This window comes from Trachymyrmex cornetzi, unplaced genomic scaffold (genome assembly GCF_001594075.2).
Source record: "Trachymyrmex cornetzi isolate Tcor2-1 unplaced genomic scaffold, Tcor1.1 scaffold91, whole genome shotgun sequence".
NCBI lineage: Eukaryota > Metazoa > Arthropoda > Insecta > Hymenoptera > Formicidae > Trachymyrmex > Trachymyrmex cornetzi.
In genome coordinates this window covers 58,484-65,674 of record NW_017300256.1, presented here as the reverse complement: position 1 = coordinate 65,674, position 7,191 = coordinate 58,484, and the positions used below count along the sequence as shown (strand labels likewise).

At 34.2% G+C, this 7,191-nt stretch overlaps 1 pseudogene; it reads left to right on the top strand.

Annotated features, from left to right (window-relative positions):
• The first annotated feature begins 5,866 nt into the window (after positions 1-5,866).
• On the top strand, positions 5,867-6,598 carry LOC108769489 (uncharacterized; annotated as a pseudogene).
• Positions 6,599-7,191: the final 593 nt, after the last annotated feature.

Below are 7,191 nucleotides of genomic sequence, written 5' to 3'. Positions count from 1 at the left end.
TTCCAAGGCCGAAAATAAGGGCATCGAACGCACTGGCCCCTACTAGGATAGAAGCGTGCCCTTAAGGCACACTGACCTAGTTCCCGGCCTTTAGCTTGTGCGTTTGCCTCGAGCGGCACTCAGCGGAGTGTCGATCTAGAGAGAGGCTTCCGCTTCGTCCTCCCTCGAACCCCTGGCTCTACCAAGTGGCCAAAGGGCGAAGCGAAGTGCTTCTCGTTGAGTCGGTCCCTCCCCTTAGCTCCCTTGCGGTCCGGAGCTGGGACTGACGATACGGCGTTTCGGTTCGCGTTACGTTCACCCCCTCAGGTTCCATGCATGCGGAACCTCGGACGTAACAATATGAACACTCGCAAATCAAGTGGAACACAGCCTATTGTAAATTGATCACGACGCACGACATCGGCCAAGCGAGATTAGATTATCTGAGACTTACCCAATGTCTCATAGTAATGTAAATTACTATTGTTTATATTTTATTATATCTGTTAAATAATGATATTTTTATTATATCTATATTCGTTCACTGGTTTAAATGATTGTCATTGAAGTAGAGAATGAATAACACATTTACCAATAGAAGAAGTGATGTAGCGGGTAACGTAGAAGATTCATAATCCAGAAGTTCCAGGTTCGAATCCCACTAGGATACGTTTTTTAATACCAATTTGAAGTAGTTAATTTCAGGTACTGGGTATGGGAATAAGTTTCTGTCCTTTTTGAAAAGAAAAAGATGTGTTTATTTAGACAAATCTATATAAGTGAGTTTATTCAAAGTATGCTCCTTCGGAAGCGAAAACTTTCTCCAACTTTTTGGTAATAAACGGATTCCTCGAATGAAAAAATCTAGTTCTTTTGAAGCGATCCATTCATCAAACCATTTTTTGATATTTTCATAAGAATTGAATCGTTCTCCAGAAAGGGCCGACTGCATGGATCGGAACAAATGGAAATCTGAAGGAGCAATGTCCGATGAATACGGCGGGTGGGGCAGAATTTCCTACTTTACTCCTTCCAAGTATTTCTTGACCGGTTTTGCAACGTGTGGCCTAGCATTATCATGTAACAGCTGGTTGTGCCTATTGTCTCATTCCGGTCGTTTTTCTTTCAAAGCTTGGTTTAAACGTATCAGTTGTAGTCGATAACTATCGCCAGTGATGGTTTCGGACGGTTCGAGCAGCTCATAATATATAACACCTCTCTGATCCCATATAAAATAATGGAGTAAAACTTCCCGCAAATGTTACTTTTTTGGAATAAATTCCGACATCTTCAACTCAAAAAAAGTTACTCTTTTTTACGCTTTGAACGAATGCCAACTATTGAGCTCAAAAGTTTGAACACAAACTTTTCAAACACATGTGTTGCTGTTCTATCAAACACACAAGCAATGCTACTAACGACATCTTTCTACAATGGGCGGAAACTTATTCCCATACCTAATATAATTATAGGTCTTAGGAATAAAATTTGTTGTAACTCTTAAATATTATATGAATGTTTTTTTTTAAAACTAGTGTCAGCTCGGATCTAATCCACTTCAATCCATTTTCATAGATTTAACTCTGGCAGAAATGTATGTAGTTTTCCTAGATATGTATCCAGTTACTATCTAATATTACTGTATTCTCATTAATTGTGCCACTGCTGAGTAGGAAATGGACAAAAACTTGATAGAACTTTATTCAGTGATTGAAGCAGTTTTCCTGGTAAAAATTTGTATAATTTGCGTAAATACTGCCCAGTTATTGTCTAATATTAATAAATTAAATTATGAGTTAAAATAATGAATACAAACTGGACAAAAACTGAGTAAAGTTTTATTAAGTTTACTATACAACATTTGGGCTGATTTTTTCCAAGATCTTGTAATATAGTAATTCAGTTGATAATGCACGCCTCATATATGATGTGCATATTTAAAAGTTAAAAGTATTAAACCGAGAAATAAACCGCTGAGAGAATTATTTGATGACTTAAATTTTACTCTTACTGTAAAACCTGTTTAGTAGAAAATTTATTATTAGATCATGCGTGCAATCGTTGCAAAAAAAGATTTGTGAAATTGGATGTTGTTAAATTTTATTGAGGTGTTAGTCTTTAAATCTTATTTAAAATTTGTTGAAAGAAGATGTAAAAGTTTTCATAATTTATGCAATCCGAATGTAAGAGTAAATTTTAAGGTTATAAGAGTCATAGTGTAGAAAATCTTTGGTATATAACATATATTATGCTTTTTTTAGTACAAAATATATTATGCACAAAAGATTTCCTGCACTGTGACTCCCATAACCTTAAAATTTTACAATCAGCAAGCATTTACAAAATATGAAATATTACTAAGGCAAAACTGTCCATTTCATGAGCAGTTGGCTTGCTTATAAATCAATTTAATATCCATTATTTGTTGTGTTTCTATTCAGTAACTGGATTCAGATTTTACGCAACTTTTGTATACAGTAACTGCAAGCATAGCGCTACATCTTGATTGGGATCCTAAGTAGTTTTCTTTCTCAGTTACTAGACAAAAGTTGGTATAACTGTTCAGTAACTGCTCAAAAAATGCATGAAATTTCTACCAGTGAAAGTAGGCATTAAAAAAATTTTAATCCATTTTAATCTATTCTCGTTTATTGGGTATAGCACCGATACCTGAGGAAAATAAGAAACTTTATATCGCGTTTACAACCGTTCAATGACGATTTTTTGAGAATTTTTGCGCTTTCAAATTTTATAAGAACGGTTACAGAACACTACTGGGTTTAAACACTTTCAGAACGCTTATAAAATACAGTATATATCGTTTCATGAAAGTTCTGTAATGTTAAAGCAACGCTTTTCAGAGGGCGCTCAGTAAACGCTGATGCACCTTCGTGCAGAGAATTCACTGTCAGACTTTTCAAACATTTATCAAACGCTTTTCTCAACTCCATAACACAAGCATTTTTCCCCCGTTTAAGAAACATTCTTCTACATATCCAATTTTCAAGCAGTGCATAACATCGCTACCAGAGGGATACAATAAAATTCAATTTCTCGCATTTAAAAACCACATCAAATAGGATAAAATGCGCAGTATGATGAGACTTCTCAATGAAAAATTTTGTACCTTTTTTTTTATAAAATTTCTGCGTTCAGCATGCTCAACACTTGAACTAAACGTTTACCAGGTATGTAAATATGAAACCGGAATTTACCAACAGATGGCCATAGCTGTCAATGTAGTTGCCGTCAGACCGCGTCATTGACATCATTTCCTTGTTCTGACATCTGATAAAGATTTTCAACTCACAACAATACAAGTTTCATACAACAGTATAGTTTGTAATAGCGTTGAACATGTCGAAATTTGTGCCTGGAAACTACGATTTGCAGACAGCATTGATTTTCTGTTACCATTTGAAGAAAACTGCTGCAGAATCGCATCGAATGCTTGTCGAAGCTTACGGTGAGCATGCTCTTGGTAAATCACAGTGGTTTAAAAAATTCAAAAGTGGCGATTTTGACGTGAGAAACGAAGAACGTGGAAAACCACCGAAAAAGTTTGAAGACAGCGAATTGCAAGCATTGTTGGATGAGGATGACGCTCAAACTCAACAAACAACTCGCGAATCAATTGAATGTGACACGAGAAGCCGTCTCCATACGTTTGAAATCGTGGGAAAGATCCAGAAGATGGGAAAATGGGTTCCATATGAATGAAAGGCAGCAGGAAAACCGAAAAACCACTTGCGAAATGCTGCTCGCCAGGTATAAAAGAAAGTCATTCCTCCATCGAATTGTGACTGGCGATGAAAAGTGGATATATTTTGAGAATCCTAAGCGTAAAAGCTCACGGGTAACTCCAGGCGAACCATCGACATCGACTGCAAGGCCAAATCGCTATGGACGGAAGACAATGCTCTGTGTTTGGTGGGATCAGAAAGGTGTAATCTATTATGAGCTGCTAAAACCTGGCGAAACCGTTAATACTGAACGCTACTGATAACAAATGATCAATTTGAATCAAGCGTTGCGTGAAAAACGACCGGTATATCAAAAAAGGCAGCACAAAGTGATTTTGCTTCATGATAATGCACCATCATACACAGCAAAACTGGTTAAGGAAACGATTGAGGCATTTGGTTGGGAAATACTTTCGCATGCGGCTTACTCACCAGACTTGGCTCCGTCCGATTACTACTTATTTGCATCGATGGGACACGCACTTGCTCAGCAGCGATTCACTTCTTACAAAGATGTACGAAAATGGCTAGATGACTGGTTTGGCTCGAAAGAGCAACAAATTTTTTGACGTGGCATCCACAAATTGTCAGACAGGTGGAAAAAATGTATAACTAGCGATGGGCAATACTTCGAATAAAATATTTTTTATCATTTTCATGCGATAAACGTGTATTTTCTATATTAAAAAATTCCGGTGTCATATTTACATACCTGGTAAGGGTGCGGTCGAGTTGCCACTACGAATGCTTCGAAGCATTTCAGGTACGGTCATTTAAGCATTTCGAAACACTTCAATAGCATCAATTACGTGTGTGTGTGTGTCATGGAAACGTCACAGATTTCCCCTCTATTTCGCTTCCAATGCTACAGCCGAAGAGGTAGTACGGTACGGCTGAAGCGTTTTTTGAATCCTCGCAAAACGCGGGAAATGTGTATGATTATTTGGTTAGGTAAGAACTATCTACTGCAAATCGATTGTGTGATCGTGGATCGTGTAACCTATAAAGTATTGAAAAACATCAAAAATGCCCGATCTAACATTATATGACGACCGTTGGGGGAATACTTACATTTTAGGCTGCGGTCCACTTAGCGCTTCAAACGCTACAGAGCATTTGTAGCACTGATATGACTGGTCCATTTGATGCTTCGGAACGCTGCCAGCAACTCTGATTACGTCATCAATACGTCATCGTTTTTGCTCCCACTTCGCTTCAACTGCCTCACCTCGGGAGGTGGGTTGGCTGGAGCGTTCACGTAGCAATTGTAGCATTCGAAATAGTAATGGACCAATCGGAGCGTAGCGTTTGGAGCGTAACGTTAAGAGCATTTGAAAGAAGCAAGTGGACCGCAGCCTTAGAAGTATCAGCGGAGGAATTCACGAAAGCTAATATAGGTAAAAATATATAACCTATATCTAGAACTATTTTGTGTATAGTTTTGGAATTTTATGAAATGAGGAGAATTCTAATAGATCTCTTCCCCAAATAGATATGTTATTCGCAACGCGTTTTTTGCAAAAAAAATTAGCTAATCAACCTGAAACAGTTAACGAACCAGCTCAGACAGTTCATGAACTAGGTAATGATAACTCTTACACATCTCATGTTTATTGCTATTAAAAATAATAATTATGAACAATCTTAATCCCATAAGCATAATACATTATTAGTTGCTTTCCATTTGTACCAAAATTCAAATAATTCTCACTTCAGACTCAGTTTCACTTGTGTGTAAATGGAAAGCAACTATTGTCTATAAAATATATACATATATACATGTATTTTTATAATGACAATAATGTATTATGCTTATGCGATGTATATATAAATATAATATATATATAATATGTATATATATACATTTACAGAAGCTACATTTTCTTGTGATGATAATATACATACTTCTACTGACAATAAAACGCAGCAACTCCCTGACTTTGGAGAAAAAGGTATAATATATTATTGCTATATTTTTAATGGAAACTTATTAATATGTGAACAAAATAAATCTAAAGATAAGTACATTATTTACAGATAGCTTTTGTTGGCCTCATGAAGCAATTCTGTTGCTTCTTACAATTTATAAAGAATATGAAGATAAAATGACATCTGGTAAAATGTTAGAAAAAAAGTTTTGGAATATGGTTTCTTGTCAAATAATTGAAAAAGACTATCATGTTACTCGTATACAATGCAAGAGCAAAATGGCTGTGTTAAAGAACATATACAAAAGTGTCAAGGATCACAATGCGAAGAGCGGTAATAGCACTCGGCATGGCAATATTTTAATGTAAATAGCAAAATATATTTTATAAGAAACATTTTTATAATTTTATATTTAAAATTTTTTAGAACTATCAAGATGTTCTAATATATTGCTGTAATTGTTACTTTTTTAAATAATAAATATTGTTATTTTGTTCATTTTCAGTTTTATCTAAAATAATAGTGCTTATCTAAATATACATTTAATATTACAGATTACGGATGAAATATTCAACAAAAGACCATGGATAACTCCAATTTCAACATTAGATTCTGGCAAAACAATTCCAATATCTTCTAAAGAAGAATATGCTAACGAAAATAATATCCTATCAACAAAAACTAAATTACCTATGAAACATAAGTATCATGTCTCTGTGTGTGGTGTGTGTGTGTGTGTGTATTTTTTTTTAAATTGTTTGTTACACTGGTATGCACTAGTTCAGAAGTTCTGGAAAATAAAACAGACCTACTGTTATACATGCATTATGTCATTTATTACAACATATATTTTATTAATTATAGGGAAAAGACGTTCTGCATTGGAGAAAATGTTCAAAGAAAATACAAATATACGTAAAAAGATACATGAGGAAGCTATGGCATGACAAACTACTTGATATTTTAAGCAAAGTTCTTCAGAAATAATATGTGATACAGGTCAATAATTCTAGGACGATTGATTTTTTTTCGAAGACTGATTATTTAATATAAAGGAAGACAATTATTCTTTATTACAATTTAAGTTGTTGCTAATTCTAAAAAAAAGAACTGTGATGCAAATGATTATTTAGGAAAGAAAAATGTTTTATTTTCATGAAAAGAAAATATTTTTATTTTTTCTTAAAGAGATATATTTTTTATGTTATTAGCACTACAGTTTTGTCTTTTTTAATATATATCAGAATATATGATAATATATATAAGTCAATGTGATATTAAACTAAAAAATACTTATATTTTATCAATACAAAAAAGTTTCTTTTTATTTTAATATAAAACATAAAGTAATATAAATAGCGATGTAACATGAATATATATAAGTAATGTATGTTATAAAATGTTTTATATTATAAAATAATATATAAATTAATACATAATATTAGTATACAGGGTGGACCATCTGAAGTGATCCAGTCAAATATCTCGAAAACTAGTAGGGATAGAGAAAAATGTTTCGTATGAAAAGTTTAGGGTTACA